Here is a 25,182-nt window from a genome sequence, read left to right on the forward strand (position 1 = left end):
GCTCTGCTGGGCTTTAGACTTGCTTAAGTCTAATCTCCTCCTCCTCCTCCTCCTCCTCCTCCTCCTCCTCCTCCTCCTCCTCCTCTTCCTCCCCACCCCCTCCTCCTCCTCTTCCTCCTCCTCCTCTTCCTCCTCCTTCTCTTCTTCTTCTTTTGCTATTTTTCAATTCCTCTGTTTAGAAATGACAATGTTCACTCGTCCTTTGTATGTTAGAAATATATAACTTTTTAATTTCACTTTTATTTTTTTTCAGTTTTGAGAATACAACATAATACATTTCTCTTGTTCCTTGTCAAACCATCCCATATGCTATTCCCCATTACCCTTTATAGCCTCATTTTTTCATTTACTGCTATTGAAATATATATATGTATGTATGTATATATATATATTTGATAGGAAAAGAAATTCTTCCCCTCACATAATAGTCAAAATACCAAATACACAAAACAAAAAAAGAATATTAAAAAGCAGTAAGGGAAAATGGTCAAGTAACATATAAAGGCAGACCTATCAGAATTACATCAGAATTCACAACAGAGACTATGAAAGCTAGAAAGTAATGGGCAGATGCCATACAAACCCTAAGAAAACACAAATGCCAGCCCAGGTTACTGTATCCAGCAAAAATCTTAAGTACCATAGATGGAGAAGCCAAGATATTCCATGACAAAACTAAATTTACACAATATCTTCCCACAAATCTAGCCCTACAAAGGATAATAGATGGAAAACGTCAACACAAGGAGGGGAAACTACACCATAGAAAAAGCAAGAAATAATATTCTTGCAACAGAACTAAAAGAAGATAGCCATATGAACATAATTCTACCTCTAAAAACAAAAATAACAGGAAAAGACAATCACTATTCCTTAATATCACTTTACATCAATGGAATGAATTCCTCAATAAAAAGACATGGACTATTTGACTAGATACATAAACAGGACCCAGCATTTTGCAGCATTTTGCTGCATATGGGAAAAGGACCCCAGTGACAAAGACAGACATTACCTCAGAATAAAAGACTGGAAAATATTTTCCAAGCAACTGGCCCCAAGAAACAAGCTAGAGTAATCATTTTATTGTAGAATAAAATTGACTTTCAACTCAAAGTTATCAAAAAAGATAAGGAAGGACACTTCATACCATCAAAGGAAAAATCTACCAAGATGAACTCTCAATTCTGAACATCTATGCTCCAAATGCAAGGGCACCTATATTCATAAAAGAAACTTTACTAAAGCTCAAAGCACACATTGCACTTCACACAATAATAGTGGGAGATTTCAATACCCCACTCTCATCAATGGACAGACCATGGAAACAGAAACTAAAAAGAAACATAGAGAAACTAACAGAAGTTATGAACCAAATGGATTTAATAGATTTCTATAGAACATTTCATCCTAAAACAAAAGAGTATACCTTCTTCTCAGCACCTCAAGGTACCTTCTTCAAAACTGACCATATAATTGGTCACAAAACAGGCCTCAACAGATACAAGAATTGAAATAATCCTGTGCATACTACCGGATCACCATGGAATAAGGCTGGTCTTTGATAACAACAAAAACCACAGAAAGCCCACATACTCATGGAAGCTGAACAACACTCTACTCATTGATAACTTGGTCAAGGAAGAAATAAAGAATGAAATTAAGCACTTTTTGAAATTTAATGAAAATGAGGGCACAACATACCCAAATTATGGAATACAATTACAGCAGTACTAACAGGAAAACTCATAGCTCTAAGTGCCTCCAAAAAGAAACTGGAGAGAGAACACACTAACCGCTTGATAGCACACTAAAAAGCTCTAGAACAAAAAGAAGCACATACACCCAAAAGAAGTAGATGGCAGGAAATAATCAAAACTCAGAGGGGAAATAAACCAAGCAGAAACAAAAAGAACTATACAAAGAATCGAGAAAATCGCGAGCTGGTTCTTTGAGAAAATCAACAAAGTAGACAAACCCTTAGCTAAAATAACCAGAAGGCAGAGAGACAGTATCTAAATTAACAAAATTAGAAATGAAAACGGAGACATAACAACAGAAACTGAGGAAATTCAAAAATTTTTCGGATAATACTTCAAAAGCCTATGTTCAACAAAACTGGAAAATCTGGAGGAAATGAACAGTTTTCTGTACAGATACCAGATAACCAAAGTTAAATCAGGATCAGATAAACCATCTAAACAGTACCATATTCCCTAAAGAATTAGAAGCAGCCATTAAACTCCCAACCAAAAAAAGTGCAGGACTGATGGGTTTAGTGCAGAAGTCTATCAGACCTTCAAAGAAGACCTAATACCAATAATCCTCAAACTATTCCTTCTGTGAAGGAACACTACCCAATTCCTTCTTTGAAGCCACAATTATGCTTAAATCTAAACAACACAAAGAACCAACAAAAAGAAAGACAAGTTTACACCAATTTCCCTCATGAATACCAATGCCAAAATACTCAATAAAATTCTCACAAACTGATTCCAAGAACACATCAAAAGATCCTTCACCATGATCAAGTAGGCTTCATCCCTGGGATACAGAGATGGTTCAATATAAGTAAATCCATCAATGTAATCCACTATATAAACAAATTCAAAGAAAAAAACCACATGATTATCTCATTAAATTCTGAGAAAGCATTTGACAAAATTTATTGCTCCTTTGTGATAAAAGTCTTGAAAAGATCAGGAATTCAATGCCCATATATAAACATAGTAAATGCAATATACAGCAAACCAGTAGTCAACATCAAACTAAATAGAGAGAAACTTGAAGCAATCTCACTAAAATCAGAGACTAGACAAGGCTGCCCATTGTCTCCCTACTTATTCAGTACAGTACTTGAAGTCCTAGCCAGAGCAATCAGACATCAAAAAGAGGTCAAAGGGTTACAAATTGGAAAGGAAGAAATCAAAATATCACTATTTGCAGATGATATGATAGTATACATAAATGACCCAAAAATTCCACCAGAGAACTCCTAAACTTGATAAACAACTTCAGCAAAGTGGCTGGGTATAAAATTAACTCAAACAAATCAGTTGCCTTCCTCTACTCAAAGGATAAACAGGCTGACAAAGAAGTTATTGGAACAACACCCTTCACAATAACCACAAATAATATAAAATACTTTGGTATGACTCAAACCAATCAAGTGAAAGATCTGTATGATAAGAACTTCAAGTTTCTGGAGAAAGAAATCGAAGAAGATCTCAGAAGTGAAAAGATCTCCCATCCTCATGGATTGACAGGATTAATATAATAAAAATGGCCATCTTGCCCAAAGCAATCTACAGATTCAATGCAATCCCCATCAAAATCCCAACTCAATTCTTCATAGAGTTGGAAAGAGCAATTTGCAAATTCATTTGGAATAACAAAAAAAATAGGATAATTAAAATTATTCTCAACAATAAAAGAACTTCTGTGGGAATTACCATCCCTAACCTCAAGCTGTATTACAGAGCAATAGTGATAAAAACTGTATGGTGTTGGTACAGAGACAAGCAGGTAGATCAATGGAAGAAAACTGAAGACCCCAAAATGAACCCAAATGCCTATGGTCACTTGATTTTTGACAAAGGAGCTAAAAGTATCCAATGGAAAAAAGACATTATTTTCAATAAATGGTGCTGGTTGAACTAGAGGTCAGTATGTAGAAGAATGCAAATAGACCCATTCTTATCACCTTATACAAAGCTCAAGTCCACAAGGATCAGAGACCTCCACATAAAACCAGATACACTCAAACTAATAGAAGAAAAAGTGGGGAAGAACCTCAAACACATGGGCACTGGGGAAAATTTCCTGAACAGAACACCAATGGCTTATACTCTAAGATCAGCTGACAAATGGGACCTAATAAAATTGCAAAGCTTCTGTAAGGCAAAGGACACTGTCAATAGAACAAAATTGTAACCAACAGACTGGGAAAAGATCTTTACCAATTCTACGTTGGATAGAGGGCTAATATTTCATATATTCAAAAAACTCAAGAAGTTATACTCCAGAGAATCAAATAATCCTATTAAAACATGGAGTACAGAGCTAAACAAAGAATTTGCAGCTGAGGAATACCAAATGGCTAACATCCTTAGTCATCAGGGAAATGCAAATCAAAACAATTTTGAAATTCCACCTCATACCAGTCAGAATGACTAAGGACGAAAACTCATTTGACAGTAGATGCTGTCGAGGATGTGGAGTAAGAGGAACACTCCTCCATTGTTGGTGGGATTGAAAGCTGGTACAACCATTCTGGAAATCAGTCTGGTAGTTTCTATGAAAATTGGGTATAGTACCACCTGAGGACCCAGCTATATCACTCCTGGGCATATACCCAAAAGATGCCCCAACATATAACAAGGACACATGCTCCATTATTTATAATAACCAGAAGCTATAAAGAACCCAGATGCCCTTCAACAGAGGAATAGATACAGAAAATGTGGTACATTTGCACAGTGGAGTATTTTTCAGCTATTAAAAACAATGACTTCATGAAATTCTTAGATAAATGGTGGAACTAGAAAATATCATCCTGAGTGAGGTAACCCAATCACAAAAGAACACATGTGGTATGCACTCACTGATAAAGCTCAGAATACTCAAGAAACAATTCACAGACCATATGAAGCTCAAGAAAAAGGAAGACCAAAATGTGAATGCTTTAGTTCTTATAAGGGAGAACAAAATACTCACAGGAGGAAATACAGGGATAAAGATTGGAGCAAGGCATTGATAAGTGGCTATTAGCCCAAATGCTTGAATTACCCTAGATGCATAGAACACATGAAACTCAAGATGGATGATCAAAATGTGAATGTTTCACTCCTTCTTTAAAAGGGGGAACAAGAATACCCTTGGCAGGGAATAGAGAAGCAAAGATTAAAACAGAGACTGAAGGAACACCCATTCAGAGCCTGCCCCACATGTGGCCCATACATATACAGCCACCCAATTAGACAAGATGGATGAAGCAAAGAAGGGCAGACCGACAGGAGCCGGATGTAGATCTCTCCTGAGAGACACAGCCAGAATACAGCAGATACAGAGGCGAATGCCAGCAGCAAACCACTGAACTGAGAATAGGACCCCAGTTGAAGGAATCAGAAAAAAAGAACTGGAAGAGCTTGAAGGGGCTCGAGACCCCTTATGAACAACAATGCCAAGCAACCAGAGCTTCCAGGGACTAAGCCACTACCTAAAGACTATACATGGACTGACCCTGGACTCTGACCTTATAGGTAACAATGAATCACCAGTGTAAGAGAAAGCCCTTGGTCCTGCTAAGACTGAACCCCCAGTGAATGTGATTGTTGGGGGGAGGGCGGCAATGAGGGGGAGGGTGGGGAGGGGAACACCCATAAAGAAGGGGAGGGGGAGGGATTAGGGGGATGTTTGCCCAGAAACCGGGAAAGGGAATAACATTCTAAATGTAAATAAGAAATACTCAAGTTAATTAAAAAAAAAAAAAGATTGGAGCAAGGACTGAAGAAAAGGTTATCCAGAGACTTCCCCACCTGGGGATCCATCCCATATGCAGCCAACAAAACCACTCACCATCGCTGATGCCAAGAAGTGCTTGCTGACAGGAGCTAGATATGGCTGTCTCCTGAGAGGCTCTGCCAGAACCCTCCTGATACAAATGAGGATGCTTGCAGCTAAACATTGGACTGAGCATGGGGACCCCAGTGGAGGGGTTAGAGAAAGGACTAAAGATCCTAAAGGGATTTGCAATCCCATCAGAACAACAACAGTATCAACCAACCAGCCATGTCCCCACCCCACCCCACCCCAACCCCCTGGCCAGGGACTAAACCACCAAGTAGTGAGTACACACACATGAAGGGACCCATGGCTCCAGCCACATATGTAGCAGAGGATGTCTAGCATATCAATAGGAGGAGAAGCCCTTTGTCCTGTGAAGGTTCCTTTCCCTTGTGTAGGGGAATGACAGATTGTTGAGGTGGGAGTGGGTGGTTGGGAGAAGAAACATCCTCATAGAAGCAGGGGGAGAGGGAAGGGGTTAAGGGAGGGGGAGGGGCTAGTGGGATGTTGACCGGGAAAGGGAATAACATTTGAAATGTACAGGTCTTCCTGGTTGCTGCCGCTGCAGAGAGCCCCTGGGCAGCACCCCACGAGCGAACCTGAGCCTCGGGACCACAGGTAAGACCAAATTTTCTGCTGCAAGAAAGCTGCCTGGTGAGCTTGGGACACGGAAGCAGAATTTCTCTAGGAGGCACGGTCTGTGTTTACCGGAAGTCCCACACCCGCGGATCCCGGCCCGCAGCAGCTCTCTGCTCCCAGACCCGGTGAGAGAGAGACCCAACCGCCTGGTCAGGTGGGCACTCCTGAGGCTGCAGAGCGGAAGAGACCACCAACACTGCTCACCCCTGCCCACATCCCTGGCCCAAGAGGAAACTGTATAAGGCCTCTGGGCTCCCGTGGGGGAGGGCCCAGGAGCGGCAGGACTTCTGCGCCTGAGACACCGCCGGAACCTGAAAGAAACAGACCGGATAAACAGTTCTCTGCACCCAAATCCCGTGGGAGGGAGAGCTAAACCTTCAGAGAGGCAGACAAGCCTGGGAAACCAGAAGAGACTGCTCCCTGCACACACATCTCGGACGCCAGAGGAAAAAGCCAAAGACCATCTGGAACCCTGGTGCACTGAAGCTCCCGGAAGGGGCGGCACAGGTCTTCCTGGTTGCTGCCGCTGCAGAGAGCCCCTGGGCAGTACCCCACGAGCGAACCTGAGCCTCGGGACCACAGGTAAGACCAAATTTTCTGCTGCAAGAAAGCTGCCTGGTGAACTCAAGACACAGGCCCACAAGAACAGCTGAAGACCTGTAGAGAGGAAAAACCACACGCCGGAAAGCAGAACACACGGTCCCCATAACTGACTGAAAGAGAGGAAAACAGGTCTACAGCACTCCTGACACACAGGCTTATAGGTCAGTCTAGCCACTGTCAGAAATAGCAGAACAAAGTAACACTAGAGATAATCTGATGGCGAGAGGCAAGCGCAGGAACCCAAGCAACAGAAACCAAGACTACATGCCATCATCGGAGCCCAATTCTCCCGCCAAAACAAACATGGAATATCCAAACACACCAGAAAAGCAAGATCTAGTTTCAAAATCATATTTGATCATGATGCTGGAGGACTTCAAGAAAGACATGAACACACTTACGGAAACACAGGAAATCATTAATAAACAAGTAGAGGCCTACAGAGAGGAATGGCAAAAATCCCTGAAAGAATTCCAGGAATACACAATCAAACAGATGAAGGAATTAAAAATGGAAATAGAAGCAATCAAGAAAGAACACATGGAAACAACCATGGATATAGAAAACCAAAAGAAGAGACAAGGAGCTGTAGATACAAGCTTCACCAACAGAATACAAGAGATGGAAGAGAGAATCTCAGGAGCAGAAGATTCCATAGAAATCATTGACTCAACTGTCAAAGATAATGTAAAGCGGAAAAAGCTACTGGTCCAAAACATACAGGAAATCCAGGACTCAATGAGAAGATCAAACCTAAGGATAATAGGTATAGAAGAGAGTGAAGACTACCAGCTCAAAGGACCAGTAAATATCTTCAACAAAATCATAGAAGAAAACTTCCCTAACCTAAAAAAAGAGATACCCATAGGCATACAAGAAGCCTACAGAACTCCAAATAGATTGGACCAGAAAAGAAACACCTCCCGTCACATAATTGTCAAAACACCAAACGCACAAAATAAAGAAAGAATATTAAAAGCAGTAAGGGAAAAAGGTCAAGTAACATATAAAGGGAGACCTATCAGAATCACACCAGACTTCTCGCCAGAAACTATGAAGGCCAGAAGATCCTGGACTGATGTCATACAGACCCTAAGAGAACACAAATGCCAGCCCAGGTTACTGTATCCAGCAAAACTCTCAATTAACATTGATGGAGAAACCAAGATATTCCATGACAAAACCAAATTTACACAATATCTTTCTACAAATCCAGCACTACAAAGGATAATAAAGGGTAAAGCCCAACATAAGGAGGCAAGCTATACCCTAGAAGAAGCAAGAAACTAATCGTCTTGGCAACAAAACAAAGAGAATGAAAGCACACAAACATAACCTCACATCCAAATATGAATATAAAGGGAAACAATAATCACTATTCCTTAATATCTCTCAATATCAATGGCCTCAACTCCCCAATAAAAAGACATAGATTAACAAACTGGATACGCAACGAGGACCCTGCATTCTGCTGCCTACAGGAAACACACCTCAGAGACAAAGACAGACACTACCTCAGAGTGAAAGGCTGGAAAACAACTTTCCAAGCAAATGGTCAGAAGAAGCAAGCTGGAGTAGCCATTCTAATATCAAATAAAATCAATTTCCAACTAAAAGTCATCAAAAAAGATAAGGAAGGACACTTCATATTCATCAAAGGAAAAATCCACCAAGATGAACTCTCAATCCTAAATATCTATGCCCCAAATACAAGGGCACCTACATACGTAAAAGAAACCTTACTAAAGCTCAAAACACACATTGCACCTCACACAATAATAGTGGGAGATTTCAACACCCCACTCTCATCAATGGACAGATCATGGAAACAGAAATTAAACAGTGATGTCGACAGACTAAGAGAAGTCATGAGCCAAATGGACTTAACGGATATTTATAGAACATTCTATCCTAAAGCAAAAGGATATACCTTCTTCTCAGCTCCTCATGGTACTTTCTCCAAAATTGACCATATAATTGGTCAAAAAACGGGCCTCAACAGGTACAGAAAGATAGAAATAATCCCATGCGTGCTATCGGACCACCACGGCCTAAAACTGGTCTTCAATAACAATAAGGGAAGAATGCCCACATATACGTGGAAATTGAACAATGCTCTACTCAATGATAACCTGGTCAAGGAAGAAATAAAGAAAGAAATTAAAAACTTTTTAGAATTTAATGAAAATGAAGATACAACATACTCAAACTTATGGGATACAATGAAAGCTGTGCTAAGAGGAAAACTCATAGCGCTGAGTGCCTGCAGAAAGAAACAGGAAAGAGCATATGTCAGCAGCTTGACAGCACACCTAAAAGCTCTAGAACAAAAAGAAGCAAATACACCCAGGAGGAGTAGAAGGCAGGAAATAATCAAACTCAGAGCTGAAATCAACCAAGTACAAACAAAAAGGACCATAGAAAGAATCAACAGAACCAAAAGTTGGTTCTTTGAGAAAATCAACAAGATAGATAAACCCTTAGCCAGACTAACGAGAGGACACAGAGAGTACGTCCAAATTAACAAAATCAGAAATGAAAAGGGAGACATAACTACAGATTCAGAGGAAATTCAAAAAATCATCAGATCTTACTATAAAAACCTATATTCAACAAAATTTGAAAATCTTCAGGAAATGGACAATTTCCTAGACAGATACCAGGTATCAAAGTTAAATCAGGAACAGATAAACCAGTTAAACAACCCCATAACTCCTAAGGAAATAGAAGCAGTCATTAAAGGTCTCCCAACCAAAAAGAGCCCAGGTCCAGATGGGTTTAGTGCAGAATTCTATCAAACCTTCATAGAAGACCTCATACCAATATTATCCAAACTATTCCACAAAATTGAAACAGATGGAGCCCTACCGAATTCCTTCTACGAATCTACAATTACTCTTATACCTAAACCACACAAAGACACAACAAAGAAAGAGAACTTCAGACCAATTTCCCTTATGAATATCGACGCAAAAATACTCAATAAAATTCTGGCAAACCGAATTCAAGAGCACATCAAAACAATCATCCACCATGATCAAGTAGGCTTCATCCCAGGCATGCAGGGATGGTTTAATATATGGAAAACCATCAACGTGATCCATTATATAAACAAACTGAAAGAACAGAACCACATGATCATTTCATTAGATGCTGAGAAAGCATTTGACAAAATTCAACACCCCTTCATGATAAAAGTCCTGGAAAGAATAGGAATTCAAGGCCCATACCTAAACATAGTAAAAGCCATATACAGCAAACCAGTTGCTAACATTAAACTAAATGGAGAGAAACTTGAAGCAATCCCACTAAAATCAGGGACTAGACAAGGCTGCCCACTCTCTCCCTACTTATTCAATATAGTTCTTGAAGTTCTAGCCAGAGCAATCAGACAACAAAAGGAGATCAAAGGGATACAGATCGGAAAAGAAGAGGTCAAAATATCACTATTTGCAGATGATATGATAGTATATTTAAGTGATCCCAAAAGTTCCACCAGAGAACTACTAAAGCTGATAAACAACTTCAGCAAAGTGGCTGGGTATAAAATTAACTCAAATAAATCAGTTGCCTTCCTCTATACAAAAGAGAAACAAGCCGAGAAAGAAATTAGGGAAACGACACCCTTCATAATAGACCCAAATAATATAAAGTACCTCGGTGTGACTTTAACCAAGCAAGTAAAAGATCTGTACAATAAGAACTTCAAGACACTGAAGAAAGAAATTGAAGAAGACCTCAGAAGATGGAAAGATCTCCCATGCTCATGGATTGGCAGGATTAATATAGTAAAAATGGCCATTTTACCAAAAGCAATCTACAGATTCAATGCAATCCCCATCAAAATACCAATCCAATTCTTCAAAGAGTTAGACAGAAAAATTTGCAAATTCATCTGGAATAACAAAAAACCCAGGATAGCTAAAGCTATCCTCAACAATAAAAGGACGTCAGGGGGAATCACTATCCCTGAACTCAAGCAGTATTACAGAGCAATAGTGATAAAAACTGCATGGTATTGGTACAGAGACAGACAGATAGACCAATGGAATAGAATTGAAGACCCAGAAATGAACCCACACACCTATGGTCACTTGATTTTTGACAAAGGAGCCAAAACCATCCAATGGAAAAAAGATAGCATTTTCAGCAAATGGTGCTGGTTCAACTGGAGGGCAACATGTAGAAGAATGCAGATCGATCCATGCTTATCACCCTGTACAAAGCTTAAGTCGAAGTGGATCAAGGACCTCCACATCAAACCAGACACACTCAAACTAATAGAAGAAAAACTAGGGAAGCATCTGGAACACATGGGCACTGGAAAAAATTTCCTGAACAAAACACCAATGGCTTATGCTCTAAGATCAAGAATTGACAAATGGGATCTCATAAAACTGCAAAGCTTCTGTAAGGCAAAGGACACTGTGGTTAGGACAAAACGGCAACCAACAGATTGGGAAAAGATCTTTACCAACCCTACAACAGATAGAGGCCTTATATCCAAAATATACAAAGAACTCAAGAAGTTAGACCGCAGGGAAACAAATAACCCTATTAAAAAATGGGGTTCAGAGCTAAACAAAGAATTCACAGCTGAGGAATGCCGAATGGCTGAGAAACACCTAAAGAAATGTTCAACATCTTTAGTCATAAGGGAAATGCAAATCAAAACAACCCTGAGATTTCACCTCACACCAGTGCGATTGGCTAAGATCAAAAACTCAGGTGACAGCAGATGCTGGCGAGGTTGTGGAGAAAGAGGAACACTCCTCCATTGTTGGTGGGATTGCAGACTGGTAAAACCATTCTGGAAATCAGTCTGGAGGTTCCTCAGAAAATTGGACATTGAACTGCCTGAGGATCCAGCTATACCTCTCTTGGGCATATACCCAAAAGATGCCTCAACATATAAAAGAGACACGTGCTCCACTATGTTCATCGCAGCCTTATTTATAATAGCCAGAAAATGGAAAGAACCCAGATGCCCTTCAACAGAGGAATGGATACAGAAAATGTGGTACATCTACACAATGGAATACTACTCAGCTATCAAAAACAACGAGTTTATGAAATTCGTAGGCAAATGGTTGGAACTGGAAAATATCATCCTGAGTGAACTAACCCAATCACAGAAAGACATACATGGTATGCACTCATTGATAAGTGGCTATTAGCCCAAATGCTTGAATTACCCTAGATCCCTAGAACAAACGAAACTCAAGACGGATGATCAAAATGTGAATGCTTCACTCCTTCTTTAAATGAGGAAAAAGAATACCCTTGGCAGGGAAGGGAGAGGCAAAGATTAAAACAGAGACTGAAGGAACACCCATTCAGAGCCTGTCCCACATTTGGCCCATACATATACAGCCACCCAATTGGACTAAATGGATGAAGCAAAGAAGTGCAGACCGACAGGAGCCGGATGTAGATCGCTCCTGAGAGACACAGCCAGAATACAGCAAATACAGAGGCGAATGCCAGCAGCAAACCACTGAACTGAGAATAGGTCCCCTATTGAAGGAATCAGAGAAAGAACTGGAAGAGCTTGAAGGGGCTCGAGACCCCAAAAGTACAACAATGCCAAGCAACCATAGCTTCCAGGGACTAAGCCACTACCTAAAGACTATACATGGACTGACCCTGGACTCTGACCCCATAGGTAGCAATGAATATCCTAGTAAGAGCACCAGTGGAAGGGGAAGCCCTGGGTCCTGCTAAGACTGAACCCCCAGTGAACTAGTCTATGGGGGGAGGGCGGCAATGGTGGGAGGGTTGGGAGGGGAACACCCATAAGGAAGGGGAGGGGGGAGGGGGATGTTTGCCCGGAAACCGGGAAAGGGAATAACACTCGAAATGTATATAAGAAATACTCAAGTTAATAAAAAAAAAATGCAAAAAAAAAAGAAATGTAAATAAGAAATACCCAATTTAATAAAGATGAAATGTAAATACATAAAATATCTAAGAAAAATTAAAAAGAAGTGATGCTTGGATATCGTGTTGACAAGGGTGGAGCTTTGCTGGTTAACCTCGCTAAAGCACCTAGATTAAGGCTTCCTATGCAAATCTGCTGTATGGATGTTCGTATGGGGGCGTGTAACTGCAGAGGGGAAACTCACTGTATAAATGGGTGGCACCGTGGCTGGAGTGCAGTACTGGACTGTACGAAAAGGAGAAAGGGAGCTGGACACGAGTAATTTATCCAACTGCCACCCCTCTCAGCCTTGGTTAGCTATATCTAGTTGAGGTCCTTTAAGTTGCTTTATTAGGTAGGTATTTGATCTCAGCAGAGGGAAGAGTAGGTAACAGATGGGGGTGGGTGTCTACTAGTAGCATTTTAGAAGCTTCAGCATTTTCTGTGCCTATTTCATTTTATAAAAAAAAAGATATTTGAGAAGAAAATGGAAAGAATATCCTATACTTTTCTAAATGGATGTTTTTTACCACTGGTTTAATATAAAATTTGCATGTATTAAACTTAGTTCCTTATATATGAGCTGGATCTAGGCCCCTCTCACGTATGTAGCAGATTTGCAGCTCAGTCCTCATTTAGGTCTCCCAATAACTGGAATGAGGGCTGTCCCTAAATCTGTGGATCTCATTTCCCTAACTGAGCTGCCTTGTCTGGCCTGGGTGGGGAGGATGAGCCTGAAGATTTAAGGTACCAGGGTTGGGTCACACCCAAGGGGCTTCCCCCTTCTCAGAGGAGAAAGGGAGGGGGAATCGAGAGAAGGGCTGTGAGGGAGAAATCAGGAAGGTGCCTTTGATCAGGATGTAAAGTGTATAAGTAAACAAATTAATGGGAAAAATAAAGGGAAAACGTTCAGTAAACGCAAAAGCAAAAGTAAAACAAACAGCCAAGCAAAACCCACCATAGCTCCTATATGGAGTAGGTTTGGATCCCAGTGACCCAGAGTACATGGGTTTGCTCTGTAAAGTCTGACTCAGGTGTCGCTTGGATTATGAGTGAGATCATCGGTGGCAGTGAGAATATTTATGTTACAAGGAGGAAACCTAAATTGGAAGGCATTGCTGGAAATCTCATCATTGTCTCTTAATTTTCTGTGAAAGGAATCATGGCAGTTTAGGAATAGACTCAGGATGGTTAGAGGACTGCATCATATTACGGTATCCTTTGCAAACTTCAACATACTTCAAAACCTGTCATCTCCTTAGTCCGAGATTTCTTGTCTCTCAATTGAGATGAGCAGTCATTACAGAAGTTTAATATTTGATAAACTGGACTCTTAAAGACAGCGGGTCATGAGCTGGGGCCTCGAGATGGGAAGCGAGGACTGTGGCCTTGGTATGCAGTCAGAATGGACGGACAGCACTACAGTAAGGATTCGGAAGTGACTAACAAGCCACTGTGTTATAGTCACAGTTGAGCTTCTCTGTTTCTTTTTTCTAATCTTGTATTTTTATTTTATTTTTTATTTGCTTTTCTACATCTTAGAATGACATTGCCCGGGTCCCCTATTTACTGCAAACATAATCTGCTTTTCCCTCAGTTGTTTGTTTCTCCTTGCTGTGGGGATCAGCGCTGCCATTTGCTGAGTCTGTTCAGCAGTTAGACTGTGCTGCACCAGCTTTCATTCTGCTTCCCTTGCTGCTGGCTTTAATAAGCAATTTGAGAAGAATAATCAAAGTGCTCATGTAGGGAACATTTATTCAGTTCAGGCATGATGGCATAAAAAATGTTAAAGTGTCTTGTTATTATTTCTTAAGTTTTTTTTAGGCAAGCCCACACAAATTTGATTTAAGAAATTGAAACAAATTTTTTCAGGTTTTGTTTTAAAAGAACTCAATAATAAGTAAAACGGTAGGGAAGGCTCACATCGAGACTTTTCTCTCCAAACAGCATAGACATACATCAACTAAAAATTATTCATAAAACTCTCTCTCTCTCTGTCTCTCTCTCTGTCTCTCTCTCTGTCTGTGTGTGTGTGTGTGTGTGTGTGTGTGTGTGTTCTTGAACACATGTTTGTGTAGGTTCAGAATTGCCTTCATTAGTTGACAGTTTCTCCCTGACCCTATATGGGACTCAACACTACTTAGTCAACAGTTAAGTGCCAGGATTCCTCTTGACTCTGCTCCTTTTAGTTCTGGGATTGTGAGAGCATGTTTGTGTGCCTGAATTTTCATAGTGGTGGTAGGGATCTGAACACACATGAAAAGCAGTTTACCAACTAAACCATATTTCCAGCCCTCCCAAAACACACACACACACACACACACACACACACACACACACACACACACACACACACACACATGCATGCACACACACATTGCAATGGAGTATCTCACTGAACCCGGGGTTTCTGATTAGGCTAGACTCAAGTCTTCAAGCCCCAAGGATCCCTCCTTTTGCACTGGGATCTCAAGCATGCACTTTTGTACACGGCTTCTCTGTGTGCTGTAGATGGAATTAGGTTGTTCATGCTTTCAGAGCAAGGACTTTAGAGCTAAAGCCATCTCCCTAAACTTCCTGTAAGGTCTTAAGTGAGTTAAAGTATTCTGATTGTGGAACTAGGCACACATCCTATATTTTAGAAAAGTCATTTTGACACCAAAACCTGATGAGGGATGAGAAAAGAAATCATGATTTTGTCTTTCCTTTAATAAACAGGATACTTTTTATTAACTCTACAGTCTTTTGTAATGTGTGATTGTCCATTACTGGGGATGGAACTCAGAAGAATCCATTACAGTGTGTATATTCCTGTCTAAATGTTTGATAGCTGTCTCATTAGGTACAGATAGCAAAGAAGGACAAAAAAGGAGACAAAAGTAGATTACTATCCATTTTCCTGCAAAACTCATGATATCCTCATTCTTTTTTTTTTTTTTTTTTTTGGTTCTTTTTTTCGGAGCTGGGGACGGAACCCAGGGCCTTGCGCTTCCTAGGCAAGCGCTCTACCACTGAGCTAAATCCCCAACCCCCGATATCCTCATTCTTAATAGCTGAGTAGTATCCCATTGTGTAAATGAACCACATTTTCTGTATCCATTCTTCCCTGGTGTAATAGACATCTGGATTGTTTCCAGCTTCTGGTTATCACAAATAAGGTCGCTATGAACATAGTGGAGCACATGTTCCTGCGTCATGGTGGGGCATCTTTTGGGTTTATGCCCAAAGGTGGTGTAGCTGGGTCTTCAGGTAGACCTATATTCAATTTTCTGAGGAACTTCCAGATTGATTTCCAGAGTGGTTGAACCAGTTTGCAATCCCACCAGCAATAGAGGAGTGTTCCTCTTTCTCCACATCCTCACCAACATGTGTTGTCACCTGAATATTTTATCTTAGTCATTCTGATTGGTGTGAGGTGGAATCTCAGGGTCATTTTGATTTGCATTTCTCTGATGACTAGGAACTTTGAACATTTCTTTAAGTGCTTCTTAGCCATTCAAGAGTCCTCTGTTATGAATTCTCTGTTTAGTTCTATGCCCCATTTTTTGGTGGGGTTGTTTGGTTTTTTTGGAGGTTGGCTTCTTGAGTTTTTTAAAATATATTTTGGATATTAGCCCTCTATCAGATGTGGGGTTAGTGAAGATATTTACCAATCTGTAGGTTGTCTATTTGTCCTACTGACTGTCCTAACTCAGACCCAAAAGGACATGCTTGGTATATACTCATTAATAAGTGGATATTAGCCAAAAAAGTATAGAATACTTAGGATAGAGTCCACAGAACTCAAGAAGGATACCAAACTGAAGGGCCCTCAATCCCTCTTGGGAGGGAGAAGAAAGCCATCACGGGGGTGTGGGGGTGGCACAAAGTGGTGGAGGGAACTGGGTAGGAGAGGCAACAGGAAGAGGAAAAGGGGAACATGATCAGGTATTGGGGGGCAACAGGAGTGAAGCCCTGAGGGGGACAAGCAGAAAGAATGGAAATAGGCAACCTTGGGAAATAGGAGATTGGAGGACCCTCTAGAATGTACAGGAGACCTGGGAAATAAGAGACTCTCAGGACTCAAAGAGAGGGGCCTTAGATGAAATGATCTATAGTGGGAATGGGGAACTCGTAAAGTCCAGCTCCAGTAGAAAGACAGGGCATCAAGTGGAGGGAGGGGGTTGCTATCCCGCAGTCAAAAAAACTCTGACCCAGAATTGTTCCTGTCTAAAAGAACTGCAGGCCCAAAAATGGAGAAGAGCCTGAGGAAAAGGAGGTCCAGTGACAGGCCCAAATTGAGATACAGCTCTAGGGAGGCCCCAAGACCTGGCACTATTACTGAGGCTATGGAGTGCTCACAAAAAGGGGCCTATCATGGCTGCCCTCTGAAAGGCCCAACAAGCAGCTGAAAGTCAGATGCAGATACTTAAACGGAACCAATGAAAAGAAGCCAGGAACCCCTGTGGTTGAATTAGGGAAAGGCTGGAAGAAGCTGAGGAGGAGGGAAATTCCACAGGGAGACCAGCAATCTCAACTAACCTGGATCTCTGAGATCTCTCAGACACTGGGCCATCAACCAGGCAGCATACACCATCTGATATGAGGCTCTGATCACCTATACAGCAGAGGACTAGCTGGTCTGGCTTCAGAGAGAGAAGATGCATCCAACACTCAAGAGACTTGAGGCTCTAGGGAGCAGGGAGGTCTGGTGAGGAGGGTACCCTCTTGGAGATGGGGGAGAAGGAATGGGATGAGGAACAGTAGGAGGGCGGACCAGGAGGGAAGTAATGAATGGACTGTAAAAAACGATTGAAGAATAAAAAACATAGATTACCATCTCCAACCAGAGACTGGACTTCCTTTTATCTACTGCTCTTGTAAAGTAGAGCCTCAGGTTCTGGGAAAATAGCTCAGTGGCTAAGAGTACTTGTTCTGTAAGCTTGAGGACCTGAGTTCAAATCCCCAGCAGCCATGCAAAATGGCAGGCACTCTGCACATGCTTATAATTCCCACATTGAGGAGTAGAGACAGATAATGTCCTTAGAGCTTGCTTATCAGCCAGCCTAGCAAAAATTATGAGCTTCCAGTTCTTAAGTCAGTAAGGTAAGATTGAGAGAGCAAGATACACACACACACACACACACACACACACACACACACACAGAGACACACACACACACAGGAGTGCACACCTTCTTACTCTTGTGCATGCATTTTACACACACACACACACACACATACACACACACACACACACCACAACATACAACATACAACATAAACACACAGAGAAATAATAAACGCAGCCCCAAGGGAGACATTTTTGCAGCATACACAGGCATACTCCGCCCACCAACCCACCCAAATGCCCATAGCACACCTAAAATCCAACTCTGTTTTACACAGTTCTTCCTGGTACAATTCCCTGTAGTGGTCCTCAGGGTTGGGGCAGCCACTATCACAAAGAACCATTCAGGGATATATTCCTCATTAGCTATTCAGACGTGCTCTTACTCCAAAGCTCCTCCTTTCCATGCTCTACCCCCTTCCCCTTATTTGTTTTCCTTTCAGATGCTATTCTTTTACAGAATTCTTGTGTCCATCCTCCATGGGCTCCAGTGGTTTGGATTATTTAACACATTCTTCTCAGGGACCCATGGCTAATTCTGATGTGGGTGTCGTATCCGTACATCTTATTGGTAATTCAGTGTCAGGACAGCGCTTGCCCTCAGCTCATCTGGAATTACCTCAAAAGCATTAACTTGATGTTCCTGAACCTTTTAGTGAAATTGACTCTAGGTTCTTTGCTGGAAGAAACCCTTCTATCAGGAAAATGAGAGCACACATTTTAGGCGTTTGTAGTAAAAGCATTTTGTTGGTTTTACTTAGATTTTCTTTCTTATAGAATAGAAAATAAAGGAAAATATATTTCCCACATTTCCCCCACATATGCCTTATGCTGCCGTTGTCTATTTTTGTCTTATTTTGCATCCATGTAGAGTGCAGTTGTCTCTGCATTTTTTCTGTCTCCTGCATAATCAGCAATGACTCCCATGCACTTTCGAAACGCCACTTCTTATCTCTTATACCACATTATTCTTTCATAACCAAGTCTAACTGCAAACCTGTAATGAATTATTTTATGGGCAACTCCCCCCCCAAGTCTCTGCATGTTTTTTTCCCTGTTCCCATTATGTGACGAGTGCTGTAACTTATAATTGTCCCAGGGATTCCTTTAATGTCCAAAGCATCTGATAAAATACACGTGGGACCCCAAGCTTCCATTTGCTCCGGTCCATTTTCAATTATAGATAGTGGAGTCCTCAGGCCCCCGGAGCTCCCTGGACATACATAACGTCCCCTAACTACTGGGGGTCTCCAGCTGCTACCATCGTCACTGAAAACCGGGGAGTCAGGTGGATCTGTGTGCAGGATAGTCCATGTGGGAGCAGTAAACTGTGTCTGTTTAGAACTTCAGCTTGATGCTTGCCACATTCAAGATGTCTCTTGAATACCTTAAAAAAATAGCTTTTGTAGCCTGTTTATTTCCTTCCCAGGCCAACATAACTATCAGGGACGGAAACGTGGTGAGGTGGGAATAGGGTGTTGACTAGACCTGGATTTAAGCATAACTGTACCATTCATTACTTGGTAACAATGAAGTTGAGATTAGAAGCCACTTAAGAGCCCAGGCTATGCTGAGGGTCCATAGGGAAGATGGAAACTATTATAAGAGGGGAAATGGAGTGAAGTGTCATGGCGCTCTGGCTGACAACCTTTATACAGTCAGTCTGGGTTTTAACTGATAGGGATGAGGTCCACTGTCTCTTGTCTCCCTGCCAACCTCCCTCTCCCTGACATCACTGCTATTCCCCCTTGCTTGCAGTTTTCTAGCTCATGCTGGAGCACGCCCACTTTTGAAGCAGGACGCGCAGGCCACGGTTGGTTCTCCTTAGTACCTTTCTGCCTGGGGCAAGTTCATTGTCAAGGGGTGCAGTCCACAGAGAGCAAGGTAAGCTTAAAATTCAACCCTGAGGATTTAAAACACATTTTTGAGAAAACAGCCAAACACAGATTCAGCTTTTTGTGCTGGGATATAGAATGTTCTATACAAATAACTTTTTAAATTTGAGAGTCCCCAAGTATTTGTCAAGAGAGAATTAGAAATTCATTTGATGGGGGAGTTTCACAATTTTAATGGTTATATTTATGGATAATTTGTGGAAACTCAGATCACATTTAGATTTTTACATTGTATTTTATTTACTCTGTGTGTGTGTGTACACATGGTGGGGGAACACATGTGTGTCGTGGGCACACATGTGAAGGTTAGAAGGCAACTTATGGGAGTCAGTTCTCTCCTTCTACCACATAGGTATGGAGGGCTGAGCTTAGGTCATCAGGTTTAGTAGCAAGCATCTTTATGTACTGAGCCATCTCGATAGTCCAATATTTAATAAGTGTATTCTTTTAAAGGATATATTTTAATTATGCATATGTGTGTGTCTCTATCTGGGTACGTGTACTCAAGAGCAGATGCCTACAGAGATTTCAGAGATTTCCCTCTGGAGCTGGAGTTACTCGTTGTTATGAGCCACTTAGTATGGGCTCTGGGAACTGAACATGGGTCCTCTGTAACGTAGATTGCACTGTTACCTGCTGAGCCATCTCTCTGGCCCAATATTTGGGTTTTTAATACTTGATGAAAAGATGGAGTTGAGAGTATAAAACAGGAAAAATAACTGCCAGACTTCTGGAAAACGCTGACATTGTTTGCATTGAGAACCATTTTGTAGATTTTTGATTAATGTTATAAGCTTTTTCTTGCTATAATATTAAAGATTATTAAAATATTATTAAATTGGCAATATTAAGATTATTTAAATCTTCTTGGAGCTATGTTACCATCAACACATGGAACAAGTGGTATATACATATTTATTTGTTTTCTTTTTCTAATACATAAATATGCATGCACACATATACACATACTTTATATAATATGTATGTATATTATATATGAAGCAACAATTAAAAGAAAAGAAGCTATGCCTCTCAATGGGATTATATATAGAACTTTGTAAGTTGTCGTTTTTCTTGAAGAGTTTGCTGTGACCCAGGGTCCTCCCTCAGCTTGTCACCTTTCAGTGATATCAGAAGGTCACCTGCCGAGCCTGCAGTCAGAACAGATAAAGGTGGCTAGTGTGGAGAGATATTTTATCACGGCTGAGAGGAAACCCAGTAAATCATGACTGTACGGGAGGAATCACCTTTGTGAGAACAGGAGACTGTGTCATTGGCCTGAACGGTGATGAACAAAATGGAGCCCACTCCTGGCCTCCTGGTTCTTTATTTATCCCTCTTCCTCATCTTGCTCTTCCCCCCAAACCACCATAGCTCAGCTCCATGTCTCCAAGATTACTCCAATTGTCTTGATTTCCCTCATAGGCATTTGCTCTTCTGCTTTGCTTCCATTGGGTGAGAATCACATGTCTAAGGTCTTGGAAACACTCAAACAGCGCTCTGATTCACTGACAAGGGCATGCATTTATTTTCATGACTTGAAAAGGCACAGATGTGTTGGTTGTGCAAACATTTCTGTGGAGGTACTTTGCTGTAGATTTTTAAAGTACACTGTCATAATTTGAGTTTTATTGCTGTGAAGAGACACTGTGACCACAGCAACTATAAAAAGAAAGCATTTAATTGTGCGCTGGCTTACAGTTAGAGGCATAGTCCATTATTGTTATGGCAAGAAACATGGCGGCATGGTGCTAGAGCAGTAGCTGAAACTTCTTTTTTTTTTTTAACATTTTTTAATTGGGTTTTTTTAATTTATATTTCAAATGTCCCATTTCCCATTTTCCTGTCTCTAAACCCTCACCCCATTGCCCCTCCCCCTTCTTCTATGAAAGTGTTCCCCCATCCATCTACCTACCCCTTCTCGCCTCCCCGCTCTGATATTCCCCTGCACTGGGGGGTCCAGCCTTGTCAGGACCAAGGGATTCTCTTCCCATTGGTGCCCAAGAAGGCCACCCTGTGCTACATATGCAGCTGGAGCCGTGGGTCTGTCCATGTGTACTCTTCGGATGGTAGTTTAGTCCCTGGGAGCTCTGGTTGGTTGGTATTGCTGTTCTTATGGGGTTGCAATCCCCTTCAGCTCCTTCAATCCTTTCTCTAACTCCTCCAATAGGCTCCCCATTCTCAGTTCAATGGTTGGCTGCAAGCATTCGCCTCTATATTTGCCATGCTCTGGCAGAGCCTCTCAGGAGACAGCTATATCAGGCTCCTGTCAGCATGCACTTCTTGTTGAGGATAGTTTTTGCCGTCCTGGGTTTTTTTGTTATTCCAAATGAATTTGCAAATTGCTCTTTCTAACTCTATGAAGAATTGAGTTGGAATTTTGATAGGGATTGCATTGAATCTGTAGATCGCTTTTGGTAAAATGGCCATTTTTACTATATTAATCCTGCCAATCCATGAGCATGGGAGATCTTTCCATCCTCTGAGATCTTCTTCAATTTCTTTCTTCAGAGACTTGAAGTTATTGTCATACAGATCTTTCACTTGCTTGATTGGTTAGACTTCTATATCTTGATCCATGTGGGTTGGAGAGAGAGAGAGAGAGAGAGAGAGAGAGAGAGAGAGAGAGAGAGAGAGAGAGAGAGAGAGAAACCTGGCTTGAGCTTCTGAAACCTCAAAGCCCACCCTCAGTAAAAACTTATTCCAACAAAGATAAACCTACTCCAACAAGGCCACATGCACTACTCCTTATGGACCTATGGAGACCATTTTCATTCATACTACTAAGTACACACACTGGTATGCAGTCCTATTTCATTCCCCACCCCCCAAAAAATGGCCTGGATTTATTGCTCTGATTTAATGCTATCACCTGCCTCTTTATAAGATTTGAACTGATTAAGGCCTATAATATGACTTGAATCTCAGAGGGCCATTCTGAAACCAGCCTCAGGAATCTGCAATAGGTGCTGAAGGCAAGCTCCCTAGGGAGGACTCAGAAATCATGTACACGGGATATCTACAGTTTGGAAAAAGCGCCATCAGAGTACACAGACCCTATAAACATCAGCTAAAACATCAGCTGGTGATATAGAGACTTATCTCCACAGGACACAGACCTTGATATCACCCGAGTTTTAAAGCTACAATCAGCAAATCCTGCTTCTTTTTCTCCTACACAGCAAATAAAACTTAGTAACCTGTAAATTCAATCTTGCCTCTAGCCCTAGAGTGTCAAGGTACTTCAAAGACAGGAATAGAGGTTTTTTAGATACCTTTAATAGATACCTGCCACATGCCAACAAGATATAAGAAAGTATTTATTAACTATGTAGTCAGAACTATAAAAATATTAATATTCTGCTCTAACTTTACAGAAGAGAAAACTAAATATCAAAGACATAAACTTGGTCAAATGTTGCTTACTGTCTAACCAAGGCCCCCTCCAAAAGGCCACAGTGCTCATGGGTCAGTAAAGAGTATGGCAATAAACTGCTATAGAAATAGTTTCAGGAAAAGTCTGCATTATTGCATGTGGGCAACCACTTATATAGTGGAAACCTATTGACTGCGATCAGTTAGCACATTACTTTGGATTGGATAATGAGCACTCACCACCAGGGTCCTATGCAGAAGAAGCACATTAAAGGACATGTGAGGAGGGCAGACTCCTCCCCAGGCCAGCTACTGACTACTCACACGGCTACAGCATTCAGTGTTCTGTCTTCAGGAGCATGGCGTTTTATGCTTCTTATTAAAGGCACAGTGTACCAAGTAGGCTGGCCGCCAGCTTACATTTTCTCCTACAGTTGCTCTCCAATTGGAATCCTGTTTCCCTCAGTCCAAACTTGCTCTATTACTAAAGTGCAAATTTCCCAAGATTCAGTCTTGTTCTAGGAAGAAAAGACTTTATGTTTTCTATGTGGGGAGTCTGTGAATCGCAGGAAAGAAATTTTGTCCGAATAAAATTCATGCTCACTCCCACGAGGAGGTATATTCCTGCAGCACCTAGGAGAGAGTCTGGTGTTAATGAGGTGACCTCTATGACATGGTTGGAATTGCAAGGGCATGGGTCTTCCTAAGTACTTAATTTCTTCTCTACAACTTCGTAAGTATAGAATCTCACAACCATAACAACAACAGCTTACACCGATAGAAGCTGTACACACACCAGGACCAGAACTCAGAACTTTCCACACAGGCAACGGTGGCTAAATATTTGCTTAAGTATGGCAGAAATGTGTTTTCCCAAGGGATGAACTAGTAAATGTTTCCCTAGAGGGATGAGCTATGGGGTATAGTAATTATGAAAAACAGCACCACATTGTAAATACTCCATGTATTTTTACACACACACCTGTGAAAGAGGCCATTGCCATTTTTCTAAGCAGCGCCAAGGACGCACCAACAGCCTGATTTTCGGCTGCCTTCGTTGGTGTGCTACACTCTGCGAAGGGAATGACAGACGCTGCGATGCTCAAGCCATCTCACATCAGCAGCAACAAACATAATGAACCTGGCAATATGGCATGAACATTGCACGATAATCATTTACATAATATGAGTCTGAGAATAATGAGGGGCCCAGAAGCTTTCTTTCGCCATTCCCTTCGGGTGAGTGCGCGCGGGAGTTCTTCTCTTTGTTTTGAGATCAGGAGAGTGTTTTCCAACGTACACCAGCTCACACATGTTCCTTTTCACATCGGACGCATATAGCGTTATATTGCAAACTGCATACGCATGTGGGCCGCATAGACAAGAGTGGCCCCGTCCCAACTAAGAGCCACCAGCTACTCGCTTGGCTGTCGTTCTGGATTTATTGGTGAAGAGTCTCCAGTAATTTGAAGAGTGGACTCTCCTCACAGAGAGTTTCTGGGTGTGAATTCTTTGAACCAAAGCAGCCATTTCTATTCTGTCTGCAGCAGATTGCTACATATTTTCCCCGTTGGGCAAATGTTTTATTGACCCTCCTCAGGGTCTGGTCTGTTGGGAAGGCCAAAGTAGTCACTCAGTGCGTGATGTGTTCACAGAGCACGTCATCATGATCCCATTAGGTCACTGCTTTAGAATCTGGGGAAAGTAATTTATGACTCTACGTAAACCATACTGGTTAGAAAAATGTTGCTGCATTCATGAGGAAATTGGGGTATATTTATTTAATATTTCTATTACAACAGAAGTACCTGTATATATTAATAACTTAAATCACAGCACTTTATAACTTCACAGATTTTTTTTTTACAAACTATCTTTTGTAATCAGAATCTCATCTAATTTTTGCATCTATATGATCTGGGTACTGTGATGCCCAATTTGCCAGCCAATTATAGTTACAAGGTTGAAAATTTTATTTTACTTTATATTTCACTGCAGAGCCACTAACAGCCGGGGGCTGAAGCAAAATCTGGTCTTTTTTCTCCTAAATGCTGTGTTCTTCCTCCAAAATGACT

The sequence above is a fragment of the Rattus norvegicus genome, chromosome 5, assembly GCF_021556685.1.
Source record: "Rattus norvegicus strain SHRSP/BbbUtx chromosome 5, alternate assembly SHRSP_T2T, whole genome shotgun sequence".
Taxonomy (NCBI): Eukaryota; Metazoa; Chordata; class Mammalia; order Rodentia; family Muridae; genus Rattus; species Rattus norvegicus.